The 22,699-nt window shown below is 47.1% G+C and overlaps 1 protein-coding gene across 1 annotated transcript in view; it reads right to left on the reverse strand.

Annotated features, from left to right (window-relative positions):
- LOC147663021 (agrin-like) overlaps nt 1-22,699 on the reverse strand; it is a 558,200-nt gene that overhangs the window by 365,546 nt on the left and 169,955 nt on the right. The gene's annotated exons all lie outside the window — the stretch shown is intronic.

Below are 22,699 nucleotides of genomic sequence, written 5' to 3' on the forward strand. Positions count from 1 at the left end.
GAGCTAAGGACTGGGTCCATTTTCTTATTTTGTTCAACACAAAAATCTTCGCTAGGTCTGAGGCCTTTAACACATACTGTATGGATGCAGAGACTAAAGCAAACATTGGGTATCCCTTCTTCAATCCTACTAACTGCAGCAAAACGTGAACCCACCGTCAATCACTCCACATTCCAAAATGAACAAATGACCCAGTAGACACCTCTTTCCCCTCTGTTACACGGTATCACTAGCCTGTATTGTGACTTTTTCATGCTGGTAAATTCTATGAAATCACTGGATGAAGTACAGAGCATCAACAGGTCTCTTTCCCCTCTACTGCACTGTATTTCAGCACTGAACATCACTGCACCGATCTTCTGCAGTAGGACTGTCTGCAGACCCTGGCATTCTCTCCACCCCTTTTGATCTCATTTAGCCATGTGACACCTGTGCGTGCTGGTGTTCCTCTTAAGATCGAACTACGTCCTGCATCAGAGGACAAAATTCGGCCTAATAGGAGAACCGCATGCGGCCCTGGCAGTGATGCAAACAGTACCAGCAGGTAGCTCGAGAAGCCGGTGACTAGTCGAGGACCACATGTCCAATGTGCCTCAGTGAACCTGAGCCCTGGTGGGGAAAGGAAAAGCTAGAGTGGAACAGACAGATACAGCGATGAGAGCCACAACAACAAAGTCTCATGGCAGGGGAGCAACTCTGGAGAACCACGTCTATATGGAGAATATAGACGTCTATCTGGAGAAGTGTGGCTCAATGGTTAGAGCGGCAGACCCTGATGCAGAGGTCTAGCCCGGGACCAGGGTTCAATTCCCCGCCTCGGCGGGTCTTGGGCTCAAAATTCCACGGACCTGATAATTCTCGCCTTGGTGCCTATTCCAATCATGGAGTCACACTCTGCAACTCGGGTAATAGCTTGCTTAATCTCCACAACGGCCCCCACAAAGCTAAGGATGCTCCTGGGCACCCCCTCCACCCTGGGGGTGCCCAGGAGTGGACGCCTCACAGGGAAAGCGAGGACGGGTTCCACGGTGGTATGAGTACAAGCGCCTTGAGACCCTTGTGGGTGAGTAGTGCGCTATACAAGTATCAATTTACATGGTGAGCTTGTAACCCCAGCGCCACCCAAAAAAATAATAATTTCAACTGTGGGTGTCCTAGGCCTGAAGATCCACTACACTTAGTCAGCCAATAAATACATAAATAAATACATCAACCACTAGCACCAAGTGTTAACATAATGCCCCTTTTGCCTCTGTTGGCACCACCAATTAAGAGAGAGCTAGGCGAGGCTCTGGTGCGCTGTGATACAATATATAATTGAGTGGCCCTGCATGTAAAGCCCCAGTTCACTCATCACTAAAGCCACTATTCAGAATAGATGGGCCTGTATCAGACTTGTTGGCATCAGCCAGCAGAGGCCCCAGCCTGCTCAGCTACCTCATGTTTGTGAGGTCCTCCATCCATTTATTGACTATTCTTCTTGTAAATACTCCGACAGGAAGGCCTGGCAATTCCTAAGGTCTTATATGTTGACCACGATATAGTTTACTAAATGTTACTGATGTGTTCCAGTAGGTAAAAAGTGGATTACCTTTGGGGGATGTCATACCATAGTAAACATTTTCTGGGAGCTTCATACCTGTGTGCTGTTACAGCTGCTTTTGTTCTCAGTTCTGGCATAAGGCAAGACCTTTGTTTTTTTCCTTTTATGTGCTAACCCCTAGACTGTGCAAGTCACCCTCATTTGTTCCCCTTCCACTGGGACACTGCTCTAGCCTCCGCTTCCGTTCTGTCTGCCCATTGAGTCTACTTTAATTATCACTGTACAGTTCCTCTCCTCTAGGGGTGGTTGAGCCACTGAAAGCTCGCACCAGATTTGCTTATCAAATACAAAGAATTCATCTTGGATGTGAAACCAGAAAACCTGGGACCAATCCCAATGTTCTTGCTCGACCGAATTGTGTGATCCTAGGCAAATATTCTATTTCACCAACCCTTTTCTTCTCTTCTTTGTCGCATATGATAGTATCCTTTAAAACCAGAGTTCATTATTCGTGCTTTACAAAAACCTTGTGTATGATTTAATAGGCTATGTTGTTGCTCCATGTATAATAGGAACCTAGGTCACTTATAGGGTATACATGACAGCTGACTGCCTCTTAATACACTAATGGCATTTTCATCAGGATGGTGGATGGGGGGCAGGGTGGTAAAAAGGTTTCTAAATTCATGTTTAAAAGCTATCACTTTCAATAAATGCCCGTCAATGCAATAATATAATCTGATGCACTAAGGTGAGGCGCTTCCAAATGTTAGAACTGCACTGTTTTGAATGTTGCAAGACTATCTTTTTTACATAATATTTGTTGCATGATTTACGTGCCAGATATTTCCTAGGCTGGGCTTTTGTATGGGCGTTTTGAGCCAAGCCAGACCCTTGGCTTTGCTCTAGCTCAGTTCTGCTTGAAAATCTGTTGATTCGCCAAACTATCTCACACAGTGAGCATGCCCAGAGACTCATTCACTAGAATGCTGCTCACAATAAGAGTGAACCCGAAGATGCGTCTCCCCTTCTGCTTGGATGCTGTTCACACCTTGAGTACACCGGGAATCCCTTTTCATGTACCACTGCGATGGTGCTCACTCTGTGAGCACGTCCGTCAGCTCTTACTCCTTGTTGTCCAGTCGCTTCTGCTAAGAAGAGCACCACAGAAAGGCTTTCTTCAGTAACGCACAACACTATCCCATGGATGTGTCTTGTAAATGATGCTGCGGACGAGACCTACTGGCTTAGACAGCGCTTGTTCCATTAGTGATTAAAGAAGTGTGCACTTCATATAGATATCCTTGTTTCTAGTCATTATTGAAAATGTTTTGAGTGAGGTACACTAGAATGCTGCCAAACAGTTGGCCACATAACTAATAACTCATCGGGGCCTGGTACAAAGTGAAGGCCACGGATTACAAAGACCATTCACACCGAGGTCAAGCAATTTATGAAAATACGCAACATTACGCACTGTAAAGGAATTCAACCTCCTGAACACCTCCTCTTGCAAGCTTATAAAGCACCGCTTGGGGAATTAAGAGAATCTATGGGAGTTTTGGCTACCCAACAACTGGGTTAAATATATTAGTTTTCTACAGTGATACTCCGGACACCAATGCCACCTTCCTTTGCGCTTTGCCCTCACCCAGAGAAATACGATTTTTCTGAAATATATTGGTTAACCCAGTCACAAGGGCATTAGTTATAGGCACTTCCCCAAATGATCCAGTTTTTCCAGGTACAACCTATTATTGTAATTTAAAGTGAAATATTATGTGCACTGATGCGTAGGCACGTGGAGCTGTTTTTTCCTAAGAAATTAATGTTCGACATGCCTGCTGTATTATGTGTTACAAAGGAAAGGCAACCCAATAACTCCTTGCAAGCTTGGGAAGTGCCGGTCACTTTATACAGCATACATTACTAGGGGTACAGAGAAAAGCAAGTAGGCACATACATGTCCACAGTTTAGTTTATCCATGTTGTTCCAATAATCAGGTGCGAAACAAATTTATATCACCTCCAATTTGCTATTTTAAAGTATATATTGTTGTTGGTTTATGGTGAATAAGAGAATAACAATGTCAAATAAAGCTGCACAGAAGCCTTTTTGCTGAAACAGCTTTGGAATGTACCCAGGACCCGTTCTGCAGCACGTGGTCCAGTATCTGCTGAGGGACAAGATGGCACTGCCATTTCTGCCCGAAAGGCTCCCGGGACCTTGGAGACTTGCATCAATGCAGAGAGGCCTACGTCAGGCACAACAGAGGGGCCGGACACGCGCTCCGCCGGGAACATTTCATCACACGCGGCCCGGAAGTGATTTATGAGAGGGCCGCAGATTTGGGGAGGTCAGGCCTGCCGGAGCAGCGTTCAACCGGCTAATCTGCAACGTTTCAAACCAGGTTCCCACACTGCGGCTGATACGCAGGCCTGCCACGAGCTTTTACTGTAACATAATTCAAGATTTATGAGCCTTCCGGGGACAGAATGTATCCAAGAGTGTGTGGCATAAATTAAGCAACAGCGAGGACACGAAACCTTGAGCTCGGAGCATCCAGACTCCAGGAAACCGCTGAGGAGAGGCTCGCGCGTTTATAATAACAGCAACAAGAGACTGCACGAAACCAGCGGGCCCGGAGCTCGGGAAGAAGGAACGGGATGAGCGGCAAAGAGTTTGGAGTGGTGTGGGTTCAGACAGAAGTACTGCCAAAGGAGGCCTTCACATCCGCAGGCCCAGGGGTCCGTGGACTCCGCACCCACCGCTGGGATCTGTGACTGGACCACCCAGGATTGGAACCTGTGACCCTGGGTTCACTCAGCCTTTGCGCCTTCATAGGTTGATTCAGACCCTGTCCATTGCTCGGTTGACTTTCAACTACTTCAAGCTAAATAAATAACAGGCACATATGGAATTCCTTGCCTGTCCACATCCGTGCCATCGATGAGCTCCTTACTTTTAGGAAGGCGGTTAAAACTTTTCTTTTCCCCATCGCCCCTTAGTTCTGTTGCCGTTGTGTTGTGTTTCCCACCTCCTGTCCGGTTTTTGTTCTGCTCTAGCGCCAGGACGCCCCTTTGCTGGGGCAGCTGTGCGCTCAATAAATCAGGATAACATAACATAACATAACATACACACCCAGGCATACAATAAGACCTAGTAGGGTGGGCAACAATGAATGTCTGTTATATGCCAATAGCTCCAAGAAATGCCTGCGGTGTGGTGGAACATGCAATATACAAAAACACCTGTTATGCCATCTACCAATCCCATTTTAGACAATTTCAGCCATTTTAAACGTACATCAATGTAAAAAAAAATTGACAGGTGCAAATAGAGAGCTGATGCTCTTTAACCACGGGAAGTCCTCAGGGAAGCATTCCCTTCCATCAGATATTTTGCTCTTTTTTTCTACTCACCAAAAAAGCGATTTGACGCCACGTGACAGGTAGTAAGCACTATATAAATGCAATTACAATACAATACTACAGTAGGGGCAAAGCAGTCCATCCTTAGCACTATGCCAGGCCTCCATCTGCACAAAAGCATAAACAACGGACAATGTGCCAGCCTCCCGGATTGGATGTGGCTTGAACTCCAAGGCACAGCAAGCTCGGCTCCCCTGTGGAAAGGAAGGTACTCAGAATAATTGCCAGTGCTCAAAAATATTGGCTCAAGCATTTGTGCGTCACAGGTTTTTATTATTCCTGTGATCTTGCATTTTACATTTTCAGGAGAAAAGTATATTAATAGGGTGCAGGTTGGCTTACTGAATACCATAACATGGATGCTGTAACTCTGTATAAAGACTCCCTCAATGGGCTATTTTAGTAGTGAAATACTTGACCCTTACTTATTCAGAAGACGAAAGAGACGGAAGGGTCATCTTTAGCACTGTTCTCGATAAGTAGATGCCCCATGTCTGGAGCTATGTGGACCCTCCGCTGAAGGGATAACAGGCATTTGGCCAACTTTCACGATTTCAGTCCTGTCTCTAAGAAACTGCTCCCTGCAGGGTGAAAGCCAGCTTGCACTCTATTACGCGGGCCTTAGTTGGGCCGAAACATGTCGACCAATCAAAGGGTTGAATTATCCCTCTTTCACTTTTAACTATGCCCATCAGGGGGCAGGAATAGAGACGAGTCCACATCAGAGGACTTTTTAATATAGTTTCTTTTCAACTCTGTATTTATTAATAAGAGGGACCATTTTCCCTTTTTAGCCTTCACTACACTTCCTTCTCATCATATGACTCCACAGTGAACAGTCCAGGAGCTCCCCTGTGGATCAGTATTGTAGCCGATGCCTAGGAGCACGAGGAGGAACCCTATGACGAAGCATGCCAAATTACTGGTGGGCAAGGGCTTTCATCCTTTAGCCGCTTCGCCACGGCGGACATTCTGCCAGGGTGCAGCCGAATTTGACGCGTGCGCAGATCGGACGGCCCGTGGCCATCCTCCACACACGCCCACTGTGACGTCGTCCGACGCATGGAAAAGGTTTAAAGGAATCACCCTAGTAAAGTAAGCGGCCAGTGGTCTCTGAGCTCACCACAAGATTCTCTGTATCAACAGGCCACTTGTAGTTCACTTTGATGATTTTGGGATTGTACCTGTGTGCATGTCCCTACAGGCCCTATTATTGTTAGCTGTTGCAGGTGAAGAAAACACACTTTGTGAACATTAGAGGTAAGGAATAGGGGCAGGTAAAGGAAAATCACAGTGTTAAAAAGAGCAATGAGGAGTAGGGGCAGGTAAGGGTCCATTCTACAGGCTCACTTTGCATTCACATAGTAGTGGCCGCGCGTTCAGAAGAGGCAGACGGACAGGCCACGCCCCAGAGCACACAATGAAACAGGCAGGATGGAGCGGTACCATTGGACTCTTAGGCCCCGCCCCTTTGATACAGCCCACACTTTTCATCCCACTGGAAGCCGCGCCAGAGTTGCAGTGGCTGCCAGTGGTAGAGACCAGCGCGCGCTACAAGTGCTCTGTGGCCGGTGGCTGCCTGCACGCGCTGCTCAGCCACCTTCCTGCTGCTGTTGGCCCGTGCCCTCTGTGCCCAGCGCTGCCAGCTTCCTGCGAGGTCCCACTTCCCCAGACACCAGGGCCGCAGACCGCAGGCTGCTGGTGAAGCTTGCCAACAGCTATTTAAATTCCAGAGCTTGGGGCAGGCCTGGGTTACTTCATTCGCTGAGCCCTGACAGGACGGCTCTGTTTAAGTACGATGCCCTGCTCGCCTCGCAGGGTTGGCAGCTGTGTTTATAATCTCACAGAAAGGCCCTTTTCGTGCAGCAGGGTGACTGGTGCGGGCTGCACACGCTAAGTCAAAGTGGAACATTTTTTGTGAGCTGGGGGTGTTGATTCCAACTCGGCGGCTCAAAAGGTGCATCACTGATCCTACAACAGAGACACAAATGAGGTTTCTGGAGTTTACAGTTTAAAAGGTGGCTGTCCCTACAAGCTGTTTTCCTTCTTAAACTATGATGCGCAAACCAGTCCTTCCTGGAGGCGCGTACCGGACTGGTAAAATCCTCTGGCCGCGCACACACCAAGCACCAACCAGTAAAAAGTACACACAACCACACATAGACGAAAGCAGCATATTTACCACATCCACAATGCTGCTGATCCAACTCGATCAGAAAACAAGATCAGGTCTTTGACTGAATCCTCAAGACCAGGTCACGGCCGTACTTGCAGACAGACAGCACCGCAATATGCTACCAATGGCCCCTCACTGTACTGCATTCATTATGTCGTTCGACAATTATATTCCATGCATTCTATCTTGCGACAAATATATCACATCCATTGCATCTACCTAGCCACTAAATTACAGGGTAAATATAGCTAAATACAAAAAATGGCTTATAGCACCCGGCAGAGGTCAATAACTGTTGTTAAAGACACCAACCCCAAATTAATGTTCTGAAATACCAGCAAGGACTTGTAACGAGAGAGAGGGCCTTTAACATCCATTATAGCAGAGGTAAAAAAGGGAATTAGAACATTCCAAACGCGGAGAGCAAAATTGTATAAATTAAACATGCATAACCAGAATGCTAAGATTGGAATGTTGAAGCAGAAGGGTGGCACCAGTCATTATGGACCCTGAGCCAATTCGTTGCCTTCAATGGAGTTTGAAACATTCCAATATTGTAATAAGGCCCGCCGATTTGGGTTAAAATACTAATATCCTTACAGTGTAGTTGTAGGCGATGTAATAGATGGGATATAATAGTAGGTTTCTATTAGTGACTGCGATACATAGTCTTATACCTAATACATACAGCTTCATAATTTATCCCAATATGGAATAAGGGGCCAAGAAGTACCTTCAAGCAGCCTTAACATTACATAAATGCATTTTGTGGTCAGTGGTATAATTTGTCGGCATCGCCCGCTTGTGCATGATTGATGCCGATAGAAGGCCCGCTGTGATGCAACCTTGCGCTTACTCCAGCAAAAGCCAGCACAATCCAAAAACACCCAGAGTTTATGGGAGAAAAGTTTATTTCCAGATCCTCTGGGCCTGAGGGATTGGACCACAGTATCAAATAATAATAATAAGAGTGTGTTTTTTTTACTCAAGCAATATAACAAAAAGTTACAAATCTATAATACAGCTATTCAGTTTTATGATTTTAAATTGTCTGACGGACAAAAACAAATCTATTAAAATGACAAAGCATTTAAAAAAAGAAAAATGCTGGTATTAGATAGAGCAGATATTTACAGAAGTAAAAACACAACCAATGCCCAACGTTAGAGCACCAGTAAAAAAAGTTGTGAGGGTATAAAGGTACAGGTATGATGAACTTGTACTTTAAAAGGACAACATGTGTTACTTAAGAGGACCTATATAACATGGGAGTGAAAAAGTACAAGTGTAGCAAATGCACACATGTAATATCGCTCCACGTGCAAGATTACAAGACTTGAACAAGATAAGGGTAGGATTTCCTTACAGAATGAATACACCAATTCAGAGTCAATATCAAAAGACATATCTAATGCTTCCCATTGAAGAATATGGCATATATTACAACACACACATAAAAGCATTACAAACTGAGATTATCATACATGTCATAATGTATTACTGTTATAAAGTTAAATTATGGGTGTAAATCAAAACTAAAATCAAATCCTAGAGTAAATTAAAAACAATGGTATAATTTATACACCAGGGTAAAAGTACCAAAGACACAGCAAATTTTGACATATTAAAAACACAGTGATGTTATAGAAGCGCCAAGGGCCCTAAAGCAAGAATTGAAAATGGCCCTGGGTACAAAAGTTGTGTAGTTAAAGACAGCTATTCCACTGTTGATAGTTATGACTCTATAAAAATATAGCTCCTGCTTCTTACTATTGACCTTCAGGGATGTCGATTTCTATTACCATGAGGACCATCCCCATAGCTACACAGGCCCAGGACTATCCGCAAGGGCATAGTCCTCCACCCATGAAGATAAATCCCCAGGACTCGGTCCATTGAGGCCCATACCCACTACCACACAGGCCATGGCTCTGTACAAGGAGGCTACAGATAACCCAATAATTTTTCAAATTAGGTCCATCCAATCATGTACAGAGATTCAGGATGCGGTCCACAGAGGCCCATCAAATGCTTCCATGGGGGGGCCAACATTACACCAAAAGAACCCTATTCCTGACATAGCAGACATCCAGGACTCTATGCACAGGTGTTAAACCCCTTCAATCTAAGGTGTCAATTCCTATCCCGATAGGCATTGACCCGGTCCACAGCAGCCAATGCCAGCAACCACGTCTGTCCCGACAGATGCCGCAGACTTTCCATAGAAACCTTGTTTGTACCCCTAGAGGCTCTGCTCTGCTACCACAAGGGCAGGCCTATAACTCTGCCAACTAGGACCATCCCCAAGTCACAAACTATCAGGACTCCATTAGTTCAAAAGCATTAGTGCATGGACCCTCCCAGTTGGTGGAGCACTGAGTCTGGTTAATTCTGATAATCAACGTGTCTCCTCCATGCCAGCCATGTACGCGACCCACAGCAGGGCAGAGAAAAATGTAATTTGAAACATATTTGGTGGTAGAATTTGCATTAATGAGCCTAGACTGATTTGGAGTACATCAATCATTTTTCCACAATAGAAAAATATTAAAGAATAATACCATGGATATTTAAATGTTGAATACTGTAAGTAAAAGCTACGGTTTTATGCAAGATTCATGTAACTAGAAAGGTTAATTGTCAATGTCATGCACTAATGGTAGTAGTGAGAGCCGAATGTGAGCCAGGATCTGATTCCCGCCTAATGCCCCCTACGAGTCTTAGGTTTTGGCTCTTAAACTGCCCTGAGAAGGTGCACTCCCTCTCTCACACTTGTGTAACAGCACCAAGGCACGATAACCTTGTTCTTTTCTGCATAGTGAAATGTCTCCAAGCTTGGATGCCTGCAATGTACACTTCCTTAGCTGTTGCATCTATTCGCTAGCTGCTGGAGATGTAGCAGCATCTTTACGTCAAAGAAAGACACTCCGGAGTAGACACTTATCCTTAGCTAGGATTCCATATATATCCCAGGCACCAAACCTTAGCTTTACGTTCCACTTGTTTCCTGACAAGACACAGAGATCATATCATACTTCGCACATTAGGTAAACAATGAAAAACATGGTGACTGTCTTACCTATTTGTAGAGCAGATCCAAGAGCAGGAAGAAGCGCATGGAAGAGAAAAAGACAAAAGGGACTGTCAGGTATTGGTTTATTACACCAGGCAAAGAAACAAACAGTGTGCAAGAAAGGCAACACCTACACCCCTCATCCCAGCTCTTGCAGGCCACGAGTGCCCATATTCACAGGTAAGCTGTCAGCATCACCTGTCAGATCAGACCGGTGTGCCATTTATATCCCCAAATGTCATGCCGTGAAAATGTGTCCCAATAACAAGCTATTTGGGATAAAAGTGTACTAATAAATACAGATCCACATCTTTATTACCACAGTGTAGAGGGCAAGGTCCACGTTATTACCACAGTAAGTGTAATTGACTTGAGAGAACCATGGCTACTGTTTTACAGATCCCATTTTAGAATCAGTGTAAATCTCAGGCCTAGGCACTGGGGTTCTATCTTGCTTATTTCATATATCCTAACACTGCATCCTCACCAGTCAGTCTTTTGCCAGTTCAAAGAGTTAAACTGGTTCCCCACTCGCAAGCGGTCTGTGTTTAAAGCACTTTGCTTGGCTCATAGAACCTTCCACAATTCGGGCCCCTCTTGTCTCAAATCTAAAACGGCCCCATACGACACTTCTCGAGTTCTTCTACTGACTAGTGAGATCCTTCTCTTCATCCCTTGTATGGTGGGATTCCTTGCCCACCACTACCAGCCAGATGACTTCTTTAACTCTTTCCAGGAACAAATGTACCTAATGCTCTGAGTTACTGCTGATTAAATCCCTGCCTGTGCAGACCCCCTTTTTGAGTAACAATGCACTCTATAGATCTATATATTCTCATTAACTGCATGTATTTAACCCCATGTGCTCTGGATCGATATATACATTTGTTTAATACCACAAGATGGCGGTAAACCATACATGCAGATCTGCCGGTAGTAAATGGTGTTTACAATCAAGAAGGGTGAAGACAGCACCTACATTTGTGAATGGTTTATTTTTGCAACTACACCAGAGGAGAGATTTAAAGGCACCAGACCACCACCAGAGAGAGCGTTTCACTTGCATTTTACCACCAGACTGGCTACAGAAGCACCACCAGCTAAAGAAAACAAACCCCGACTTCCCCCACAATTTACTAATACATTAAAGTAATCAACATATATACGGCTCAGAAGAACTCTTTACTTTTCTACTTTATTGATTGTTTTTACTTGTTTTTACTTAATTTCACATAACATGATTATATTGAGCAATTGCCATAATTTGTATCACAATTCAAAGAAATGCCCATGAGTTCATTAACAGCAGGTCACACGAATAACAGAAATGCCTTACTATAAAAACACAGGAGCACACCCTGTCAGCCATTCCACATACGTCCTCTCTCTGCTATGTATTGCTACATTCTCATATCTAAATACCGTCAAAGACGCTACATTTATTTGCAAGGGTCACTATAATACATCCATGCCACTATTGCCCAACTATTTCGCCTTTTTATGATTACTTTCTTTGATGTTTCTTTATTCATAATCCTAACAAATATTGGAACAATTAGATCTCCCTTCTTATTTTACAGGCCACAGTAATTTGTTTATAGTAACTACAAGAAGTATTTAGTGGTTACATCAATTAATCACAGTCATTTGGTGGCTGCATCCATTGGTCTTTTCCTTTTAGTGGCTACACAATTTTATCTATGAACGTTTTTGCATGAAAAGCCTTCATCAGGACCGCCACTGTTCACTGGACCCCAGCCTGTCGCCAAGCGACCTACAGAAACCTAATGTAGAGCCCTTCTGAGTTATGGGGAACCCAATTCATCTATATTTACCAAAAGCGAATATGATCCTGCACCGCTCGAGTGAGAATAGCTCAATTGCAGGCATCAACCCAAGTGAGAAATTTACACCAGGAAACGAGTAAAACTGACGAAACAGCACCGCTTAATATGTCCTACTGGGTTATTACATCTGCACCCCACTTCGCTCTTCCAGTTGCTATAGCATACCAATAACTAGTCAAATGGTCTAAAAAAAAAAATCTCGGGTAATGATCTCACATCACGTCACGTCACAATAGGCCATTTAAGGCAGTCTCCTTGGTGTCCACCTTCAAGATGCCTCTTCTGGCCAGGTTCTTCCCCTAGGGGAAATAAGTCTAATAAACAAACCTCTCCATCTATAATTCTCAAAGAGAATGTCATACCTCCTCCATCTTATTCGCAGGCCACACCCAACTACAGCTACAACAAGTCTAAAAAGAGGCTTCTGTTTCATCAACCGAAGTTCTAACTTTGATTTACTTTATACCGTATTCGATACACATAACACGCCAAAAGTGGGCAATAGTAGAGGCCATTACACCCAGAAGGGTATCTTGGCGCTGAATAACAATTGTTTGTTACCCAACTCAATTGTACTCATTTTATTGACCTCAGAAGGATAAAAGGCTGAGTGGACCTGCTGGGATTTGAACCTGTGACCATGAGGGCAAACACAGGCCCTTACAGTGGACACATTAGTTCACTAAGCCACCAGACCCCGTCAAAATACCGGACTAAAGCAGAAAAGTAAAGAAAGAGTTAACGTATTTGTCAATTGTGGGGGAAGATTGGAGTTTGCCTTCTTTAGCCAATTGTTTTTCCCTGCGCCGGTACCCGGTTTAAGCAAGGGGTCCCTTATTGAATATTGTTCAGAAGCATCACCAAGCGAAGGGCGCCCGGGCTGAGACAGCTTTGGGCACACACAGACAGTTTGAGTACTTCACAGGTCTTTAAAAGACCATTTACTTGTTATCGAGGCTTTGTTGGTTTTTCACCCCTTTTTAGAGCCCCTGCATCTCCACTCTGCATATTGCTGGAAGAATTAGAAACTCCCACGACATTTTTATTAGCCGCAACCCCCCTCCGCCCAACGCCCCCAGCCCCCCCAAAAAAATTGGCTCTAGTTGCGCCTCTGCACTGGACTAACCACTAACCTTGGGTTCTGAAGCAATGTGCTGCCCAGAGTAAAGCGCTTAATCGTCGTCAGGGGTAGTAAGCGCTATATAAATCCAGTTACAATTAACGCAGGGTGTAGACTACTAACTGTAACCTGTGCTGGGGTGGATATGCTAGATTGGCTGCAGATCTCACACTACAACCTGCACCAAAGACTATCTAAGAATCAGTCCACAAAAGCCCCCGCCACAGGATAACCCGAGACAGATGGATGCTCTCCGCCCTACAGAAAGTGCTTACGATGTACAAATGAAGGATGCTGCGACCACCGATGCTGCAGCATTTCTCACTTATTGAGGCTGACTGACAGCCCAGCGCCCTTCACTCTGACCACTGCCACCACCGGCTCCGTCAGAGCGGGAGGGTCCACCTGCCGCAGACCAGTGACTCCCTGGGGGCGCATCTGGCCTTCGGTGCCGGCTGCAGGAAGCGTGTTCAGATGCCTGATAGGAGCTCAGGCCTCGGCGCTGACAAAGGCCCGGCTGTGTCTTTATCACTGTAACATTCCACAGGGCCCGAGTCAGTGAGTCCGAGGGCCACGGGGGCTCTCGCAGCCACACAGATGTGCAGCTGTCAGCACCGGGCAACTCTGAGCAGCGCTCACACGGGAGCTGCCGCAGGGCACGGGAGCTGCCGCAGGGCACACACGGGAGCTGCCGCAGGGCACACACGGGAGCTGCCGCAGGGCCGGGAGCTGCTTCAAGGTACACGGGAGCTGCTTCAAGGTACACAGGAGCTGCCACAAGGGACAAACGTGAGCTGCCAGTAGGAGACCATGAGCTGCTTCAAGGTACACAAGAGCTGCCGCAGGGGCCACACAGGAGCTGCTTCAAGTTACACAGAAGCTGCCACAGGGGACACACGAGCTGTTTTAAGGTACACAGGAGCTGCTTGCAAGGAGCACATGAGCTGCTTCAAGGTACATAAGAGCTGCCGACAGGGGACACACATGAGCTGCTTCAAGGTACACAGAAGCTGCCACAGGGGACACACATGAGCTGTTTTAAGGTACACTTGAGCTGCCACAGGAGCCTCACAGGAGCTGCTTCAATGTACACAGGAGCTGCCAGCAAGGAGCACATCAGCTGCTTCAAGGTACATAAGAGCTGCCGACAGGGGACACACATGAGCTGCTTCAAGGTACACAGAAGCTGCCACGGGGGACACGCATGAGCTGTTTTAAGGTACACTTGAGCTGCCACAGGGGCCTCACAGGAGCTGCTTCAATGTACACAGGAGCTGCCAGCAAGGAGCACATCAGCTGCTTCAAGGTACATAAGAGCTGCCGACAGGGGCCACACACGAGCTGCTTCAAGGTACACAAGAGCTGCAGCAGGGGACACACAAGAGCTGCAGCAGGGGACACACATGAGCTGCTTCAAAGTACACAGAAGCTGCCAGGGCACACACATGTTGGCAAGGTATGCTCAGACGCGAGTCCCTTGCTCACTTTGCCACTGGATTCAAGCAAGCCTGGCTGAAGACGGCTGAAATGCCAGAAACCGGTCCAAGGAAGCTTGTTTCCGGTCCAGGGAAGGCATGACTTGGCAGTTCGGGCTAGACTGTTCCCATGAGGCACAGGGTCAGACTGATTAACATATAGCCATGTCTGAACTGGGGTGGCAGAGTGGACTAAAGAACAGTGATGGATTAAACCCAGATCTGTTGACTGGGTGTGAGTGTTTGATTGGTTCAGATGCTCCGTCCATCACCACCCCCTTTTGTACCGCTTAGGGCACACACAGGAGCTGCTTCAAGGTACACAAGAGCTGCCGGCAGGGGACACACCTGAGCTGCTTCAAGGCACACAGAAGCTGCCACAGGGGACACAGATGAGCTGCTTCAAGGTACGCAGGAGCTGCCACAGGCGACACACATTAGTTTCTTCAAGGTACACAGGAGCTGCCGCAGAGGACACACATGATCTGCATGATCTGCTTCAAGGTACACAGGACCTGTCACAGGGGACAAACAAGAGCTGCTTCAAGGTATGCAAGAGCTGTCGGCAGGGGACACACAGGAGCTGCTTCAAGGTACACAGGATGTGCCAGCAAGTGACATACAAGTTGTTTCAAGGTACACCAGAGATGCCGGCAGGGGACACACATGAGCTGCTTCAAGGTACACAAGAGCTGCTGCAGGCGTCAAACAGGAGCTGCTTCAAGTTACACAGGAGTTGCCGCAGGGGACACACATGAGCTGCTTCAAAGTACACAGAAGCTGCTGTAGGGGACACAGATGAGCTGCTTCAAGGTACGCAGGAGCTGCCAGGGCACACACATGAGCTGCTTCAAGGTACACAAAAGCTGCCGACAGGGGACGAAGGAGCGGCCAGTGCGCCCACATGAGCTACTTCAAAATACACAGGAGCTGCCACAGGGGACTAACATGAGCTGCTTCAAGGTACGTAGGAGCTGCTAGGAGACACACACAAGCTGATTCAAGGTATGCGTGAGCTGCCGGCAGGGGACACGCGAGCTGCTTTAAGGTACGCAGGACCTGCCTGCAAAGGACACACGAGCTGCTTTGCAACACACGTCCGGTCCAGAAACCTAGCATTGCTACAGGTCAGGCCCATGTCCCTCTCATTGCTACAGTTTAGGCCCAGAACCCTACCCGTCACCGCAGTACAGATCAAGAACCCTACAGGTTCCAGACCTGACCGGTGTTGCATACATGTAAGGTCTATGAGCCTCTTATTGCTACAGGTCAGACCTAGAACCCTATCCATTGTCACAGATCAGGCACAAAACAACCCTAATACAAGGGACTTTTCCCTACATGCCCTCCACCAGGCCCGGACTGGCCGTAGCGGGCACCGGGCAATCCCCCGGTGCGCCGCATGGGTGTGGGCCGAGTTTGGCCCCCTGGGGCCCGTTTTCGTTACGGGGACGTTTTTGCAGCATAGCTGTAACAAAATCGGCCGAAAACCGGCACTGGCAAAGAGCTCAGCAGTTCTCCCAACCCCCCCATGCCCCCGCACCCCCCGTGGGGGAGAAGGGGGGGCTACCGAGCACTTTGCCAGGACCGGTTTTGGTTCTCAGTCCGGCTCTGCCCTCCATCCTCACATCATAACCTCCAACAACCTCTTGCCGGTCTACAGCATTGTGGTTAAGTCTATGGCCTAAAATAATTTGAATCAAGTTTTATAAAGCTCTCTACTTCCCACAACAGGACAACTTGGCTCTGGATATGCCCACCACACACACATGGGTTGACATCCATGGCTTCGGCTTCTGTAACTTCCAGCTTGGGGCACCAAGTCGCAGGAAGAATATATAGACTGCGCATGTCAGTAACTCCCAAGTGAAAAATAACTAGTTACGGAGGCGGAAGGATGGCCGCATGGGGAATCAATCTCCCGCTGGACTAGGGCTGGTGGAAGAATCGATAATACGCAGAATAATGAAGTCTTTTTACCAGGGTTCCGGACCAGACTGAGTATTTTAGTCCAAATTAGAAGTAAAATAAAATTAAGTCTAATTTACAAAAAAATTAAAAACATGGGATTTTTTAATTAACCCATAGCCTTTTTGCAGCTACCAGTGTCATCTTACACATTTTTGGGGCCTCAGGCTAGACTGGTTGTGGGGTCACTTATTCGGGACAATTTTGAATTATATATATATATATAAGGTAAGAGAGAGGGGGAGAAGGATTCGATTTGCCTGGGGCATCTTGCAAGTTGGGGACCCCGGGCAATTACCCTCTTTGCTGGTGCTACTAATACATTTAAAATAGTAGACTGAGCATCTGGTGCCAATGGCACAAGCACATCTACAAAGGGGTGAAGGCAAACACCCCTTACTCCCCCTCGCATCTTTTTAATTTGAAGGCAGTGTCCCAATTATAAAGAGCATAGCGGGCTGATTCACTCCTTATCTAGAACCCCATGTCCTATTAAACAGTGAATGTCTAATCAGTTATATTAGTTCCTGTATTTTTATACGGCATTCTTTTAGCAGTTGTTTCTGCTTTCTTGTACCATTGTTTATTCATGAGTTTAAAGCTGTTGTGGTTCAGAGTTCTGCCAAGAACCTTAGGGCACAGGAGATATTCTTTGCTTGCGTGTCAGCAAACTATTCATAAACTCAAAGCTAACGCCAGCTCCTTGCCATCTTCTCCCACAGCTTGGTCCACTGGACCACAGCCCCTTTGTATGTGCTCACCAGACCATGCAGTCCTGGGAGAAGTGATGGCCTTAACCGTGGGGATTCTAAAGGAGTGTGCAGTGTGGATAAAGCAGCCTTCTGAAACATGTTAAATCGAGGTACAGAAATACTAGGCACAGAAGTGACCCTTTCTACATTTGACTTCTGTCTCTCTACCTAGTGTAAATTGAAGGATTTTTGGGGTCCGGAGCAAGAATCGTTTCACTGTTTTTTATGTTCCTGATAAAATGCAACACATGTTTTGGATTCTTTTTTGGCTTCATGCAGGTTTGAATCAGCAGGAAATGGGTACTAAACTTCAACTGTGTAACCTAAAGGGGCCCACAAATAAACCTTGGCCGGGGCCCCCAATATCGCCAAAATGACAATGCCTAGCTGCATCTCCTGCACACGTCAGCGTGCCAACCCCACTCTCTATGCCCCACTTTCACCAGGCACAGCGGCTGAACTGAACCGCGTGGCTGCGGCATTTATTTAATCCAGATGTTTGCTGCTTCGGCTGGTGTTAAGCTCAGCCCTGGGGGAGTCTGGGGAGGAAACGTTGCATCCAGCAGGTGTCTGGAGCCCTCTAGGGATGAATTTGTACCAATCGCGTGAAGGAAAACTCCACCCTGGACAGGCGTACAAAGTGAAACCAGCAGATGATAACTTTTTGTAATAACGTAGTAGCAGGATATTACACTTTTGAAGAGGACCTAGAAAACAGCCCCCAAAAAGCAGGCTACCAGTTACAACTGTCCATGCTGTGTACAGCCCCAGGTATACAAGCCGCCGGCCTCCAGCTGGGACTTCATGGCGGCTGGGCTGCAGAGAGTGACACGCAGAAAGATATCCCAGCAGCAGGAGAGCTCAAGGGGAAGAGTGCACACGTGAGGCTCAGCGTCAGACACAAAGGGGACCGGTTATTCCTCATTCAATACTCAATCCCTTCACTCAAACCATTGACTCGAGAACTTTCACTGTAAGTAGCATCTCTCCGTACAGGGAGCAGCACTCAGATGTAGATCGTGGAGATGCCACTAACGATGAGCACTGGATCAATATCAGGAGAGAAAGAGCACAGAAAATAAAAGGGACGTGAAAAGGGAGACCAGGAGCAAAAGAGCATGTGTGGGAGACTAGGGGAACAAAATATAAGAGAATACGCCTCAAAGAATGAGAATGAATGTGAAAGGATATCTGGTGGCAGGATACAGGGCAATGAGGTGGCCCACATTCTTGCGGGCCTCTTCTCTTTGACACCACTGGCCACCAGTTGTCACTGTATGGACAAGCGGGCAAGCGGACTAGATACACACATCACTGCACTGGTTAGAGTCTTTTTCAAGCAGCAGACAGAGTGTGAGACTCGTGGGTGCACTGTACAAGACGATGCATTAAACTGTAGCAACGCAAAAGGCTCATCGGCATCACCTGTTCTATAGTCCATCTAGCTGCAGCCATTTGTACGGACGGACGTCCGGTTTCACAGAATGGCCTGATCCACTGTACATTAGCAGCGCAATGATGGAGAAGATCCAAAATCACCCACCACCTTAGACAAATCCAACCTTCAAGGTCTTCCGCTGCCACCTCTAAAGCGGGCCAAGATAGAAGGACCCACCACTGCCATAAAGAGACTGTCCTTCTGCCTGCAACTGGTCCTCGCAACAGGTGCAGGGCCTTCCCGTCCTATGACAGTCAAAATCTTTACTAAGCCATCTACAAATTCCCACAAAGGTCCCTCTGTACCAGCATGGGCATCACAAAACAATGACCTTGTGCCAGATTACAGCAAGGTGCTGTTCACCCTGGATGACTTGTCTAACCAAGAATCTGGACATTGCCAATTGGCTCACAATCCTGTGGCAAGGGTCACTCTGATTTGGTCACAATGGACACTTCACACATAGCGCTTGCATTATCTTTAAGTGAACTAAAGAGTCAAGTGTTATCCCCTTTGACATATCCAAGAAGATTATTAGCGGGATTCAGGTATGCTCTAAAGAAGAATGTGTAAGAGTTAAAAGGTGCTGAGGGCCCAGCCTTTTAAGATTCTGCTACCTGCGACAACTCACTGAATGACAACTAAATTCCAAGAAGCGGCGAGTGGCAAGCTACCATTGACATATAGCATTACATAACTTGTGTGCCATGTTCAAGTGCATGCTAACCCTATGCTGGGCGACCATTGCAAGGTTTGTGTATGGCACCAAGAACCAATGGCTGACAGGTAACCTAGGGAGGCTGTCTCATCTCCAGTAAACACGGAGAACTGAAACGACCCACGGTGAGGTCACGCTGCCATGCTCCGACCATGCGCTGGTGAACAGGCCATGAAGACAGAGGGGCAATGTAAAGGCTAGGAGCACTGTAAGGTTGTAGGGAAGGCCCTTCACTCTCACCCCAACCCAAGACTGCCAAGTAAGGGATCCAAGGGTCTTGTCACCACTTCTGGCACAATGTGTGAGCCCAGAGGGTTATACTTGAACCAAACTTTTGGAGTGAACCTCGCAAAGGTGGACACAGCACTAGAAAGAGGAATCTTTACACATCGCCTCTGAAGGAACCCTGCAGTCTATTCACTCCAGTCCCCTAGAAAAGCTAAAGAAATTTTTTAGCAAAATCCTATATATACATTTTTAGGAGCTTAGGTGTCTCCATCCAGACTCTGGTTGCTGCTACTGATGGAGTCAATCGTCTCACAGAACATTACTCCCAAGGCTTTAACCCGTCCCATGCTCATGACGAGCTCGTCATGACCGTTGGAACACTCACACGCGGGACTAATTCCCCTGCTATGCTGAGCGTTCCATTAAATGGGCGTGGTCGTGACGAGCTCAGCTCGTCATGAGCACACGAGAACCGTGGTTCATGACTAGCTCAGCTCGTCATGAGCACCGGGGCGTTGTGCGCCCCCACCCCCCTTTCCCCCCAACACAGCAGGGGAATGTGCCCCGCAGCCAAGGGGTTAAGTGGGCAGCGTCCTGCGGGTGCTCAGCACCGCCTGTTCTAAAAAGCAGGTGCCGAGACGAGTCCCTATCGGGCTCTTTATTTTTACCCTCACTCTCAGGGTGAAAAAATAATATTAACTCTGTTGTAGCACCACCCTTCATTGCCTTTGATGTAACTTCGAAGACACTCGTTTCAGTTCTTTCACAGTCTCATCATTTCAGAATGGAAGCGTTTTCAATACTGTGTACAAGGAAGCTATAGTTGATGCCAATTTTATTTTTAAGAAACTTACAACCGTTGGCAAAGCCAATAGCCCTGGCTTTTTGTATGTGTAATGTTACTTGCTGTATCTGGATACAATGATAGAAACAGCAAAATACCAATGGAGCAGCACACTGTGCTAAAAACACAGATTTTTAGCTTTGGAGTTTTTAAGCCACGCCCTTAATTATATCGACCATGCCCCTTTGAGAGAGCCCCGCAGTTTTTTCACCCCATTTAAAGCCCCGATGATACTACCAAGACTAGTTAATTACATTCACACAGATTATTAGAACAGAACAGAGAAATTTGAGGTGTGTGTGCAGAATGTCTTTCCCCTCTCACTGGGGAAAACAGCCTTTCTGAAAAAAATCTTGGTAACGCCAGCATGTACGTTTTTGTAAGACAGGTGTTGGCAGCAGTGAAGTTTGCACAAGCTCCAGCACTGCTCCGGAGCCCCCGTGCCTGTAAGCCCCCCTGGATGGTGTGGGTAGGAGAGGAGAGGCTTGTGGGTCCCTTTCTAGTAGCGCGTCACGAGTCAGAACAGAGAAGCCTTTGTGGCTCCCAGGCCCTCTCCTGCAGCGAGGTCTGACCAAGTTCAAAGCGGGAAGGTATGCGCAGCGGCGGCCATTGTTCCGAGGCACAAGGGGAAGGCGCGGCTCAGAGCATTCCTGCGCGAGACTTCCATGGCTGCGGCCTCGTGAGGCAGCTGCAGAGCCCGCGCGCCAACATGGCCTCCTTGGCTGGCAGCAAGACCTGAGGTTTCAAGGAAGAGGCCTGCTTCTCACAGGTGGGTGAACCGAGTGGCTCCTCACTGTGATCCCAGCTGCCAACCAGGCCATGTCCTTTGCCACGTGCGATCACTCCACCTAGTCACGTTTACATCAAAAGCAGAGTACATGCTGGGTTAAGTGAGGGTCTGTGCCGAGGAAGGTTAAACTATAAATCCGGGAATGCAAACATGTCAATTAAGAAAGCTGTACTGCGCAAAGGTGGGACGTGGCAATTGGCAACTATGTATCCTTCTAGTTAGCAAAGTAAACCTTGAAAGTGGAAGGTTCCGGCCAAAACACCGAACATTTCTCACTCTTCAAACGAAAGAGGCGTCACTGTGTGATTCGAAATGCTTAAAAAAAAAACAAGAAACCTTCAAGCCCTTAATAAAGAGCTTCACTCCAGCATGCAGAGAGTTGACCAGTGTCCTCAACACACCACCTTCAGCTCGGCACACCAGGGGACTGCTCTATGCTAAACCCACCTCAACATCAGCCTTTGCAGACCATGGGGACACTTCCCTCACACGAGTGCTCTTCGATGGGCAATGAGCAGGAGTCTAATACATTCTTAGTACCCGTCCAGCAGACAAGTCAATAGGTCATCTGCTACCCGCCTTTTGGCTTTGCAAAAGATATTTTGTCATCGTTTTTGTAAAACATTATTTTTGGAGGAGCTCTAAACTGCAGATGCAGATGTACATTGTCTAGACCAGTGGCGTAGCACTCTTTTTGGGGTGGTAGAAGTGAGCAAGTAGTGTCTCTCGACTACCACCATCCCCCGCGCGAGCATGTTGTCCGTCAGTCGCGCGCGCGCCCCCCCCACCGGAACAAGTCGTCTGTCAGTCGCCACCTCCCATCATCTCCCCCACCCTCCCGTTCTTACCTGCACCGGGCGGCAATGTTATGGGCTGCCCCAAGTGGTAGTAGGTCTAGCTACGCCACTGGTTTAGCCGCAACTGCTGAAACTGCATATTCCGAGGAAAGTTTTATGCAGCCCTTCACAACAAAGCGAAGTTACAACATGATTCATTTGAGAAGCAATAAATGGCTTGATTGTTTAGTGCAAAGGAAATCAAAGATCTGAAATTATCTGGATGAAAAAACTCCGCGGGACCTGCTGAACTGAGAGTTGTAAATTCAATGTGATGCAGATTTTCCGAGGATGCCATAAGACAAACCTGTGACACTCGAGAGAGCAGAGAAGCACTCCACTCAAACAGTGTCCTCTGCAGGAGGAAGGTGCTTCTATGTAAACTCACCACTAGAAGAGGCCATGAGAAGCTATATGAAGGAGACCTCTTTCCTTCAAAAGCTAGCACAACCACACAGA

The sequence above is a fragment of the Lissotriton vulgaris genome, unplaced genomic scaffold (assembly GCF_964263255.1).
Source record: "Lissotriton vulgaris unplaced genomic scaffold, aLisVul1.2 SCAFFOLD_1172, whole genome shotgun sequence".
NCBI classification, from domain to species: Eukaryota; Metazoa; Chordata; class Amphibia; order Caudata; family Salamandridae; genus Lissotriton; species Lissotriton vulgaris.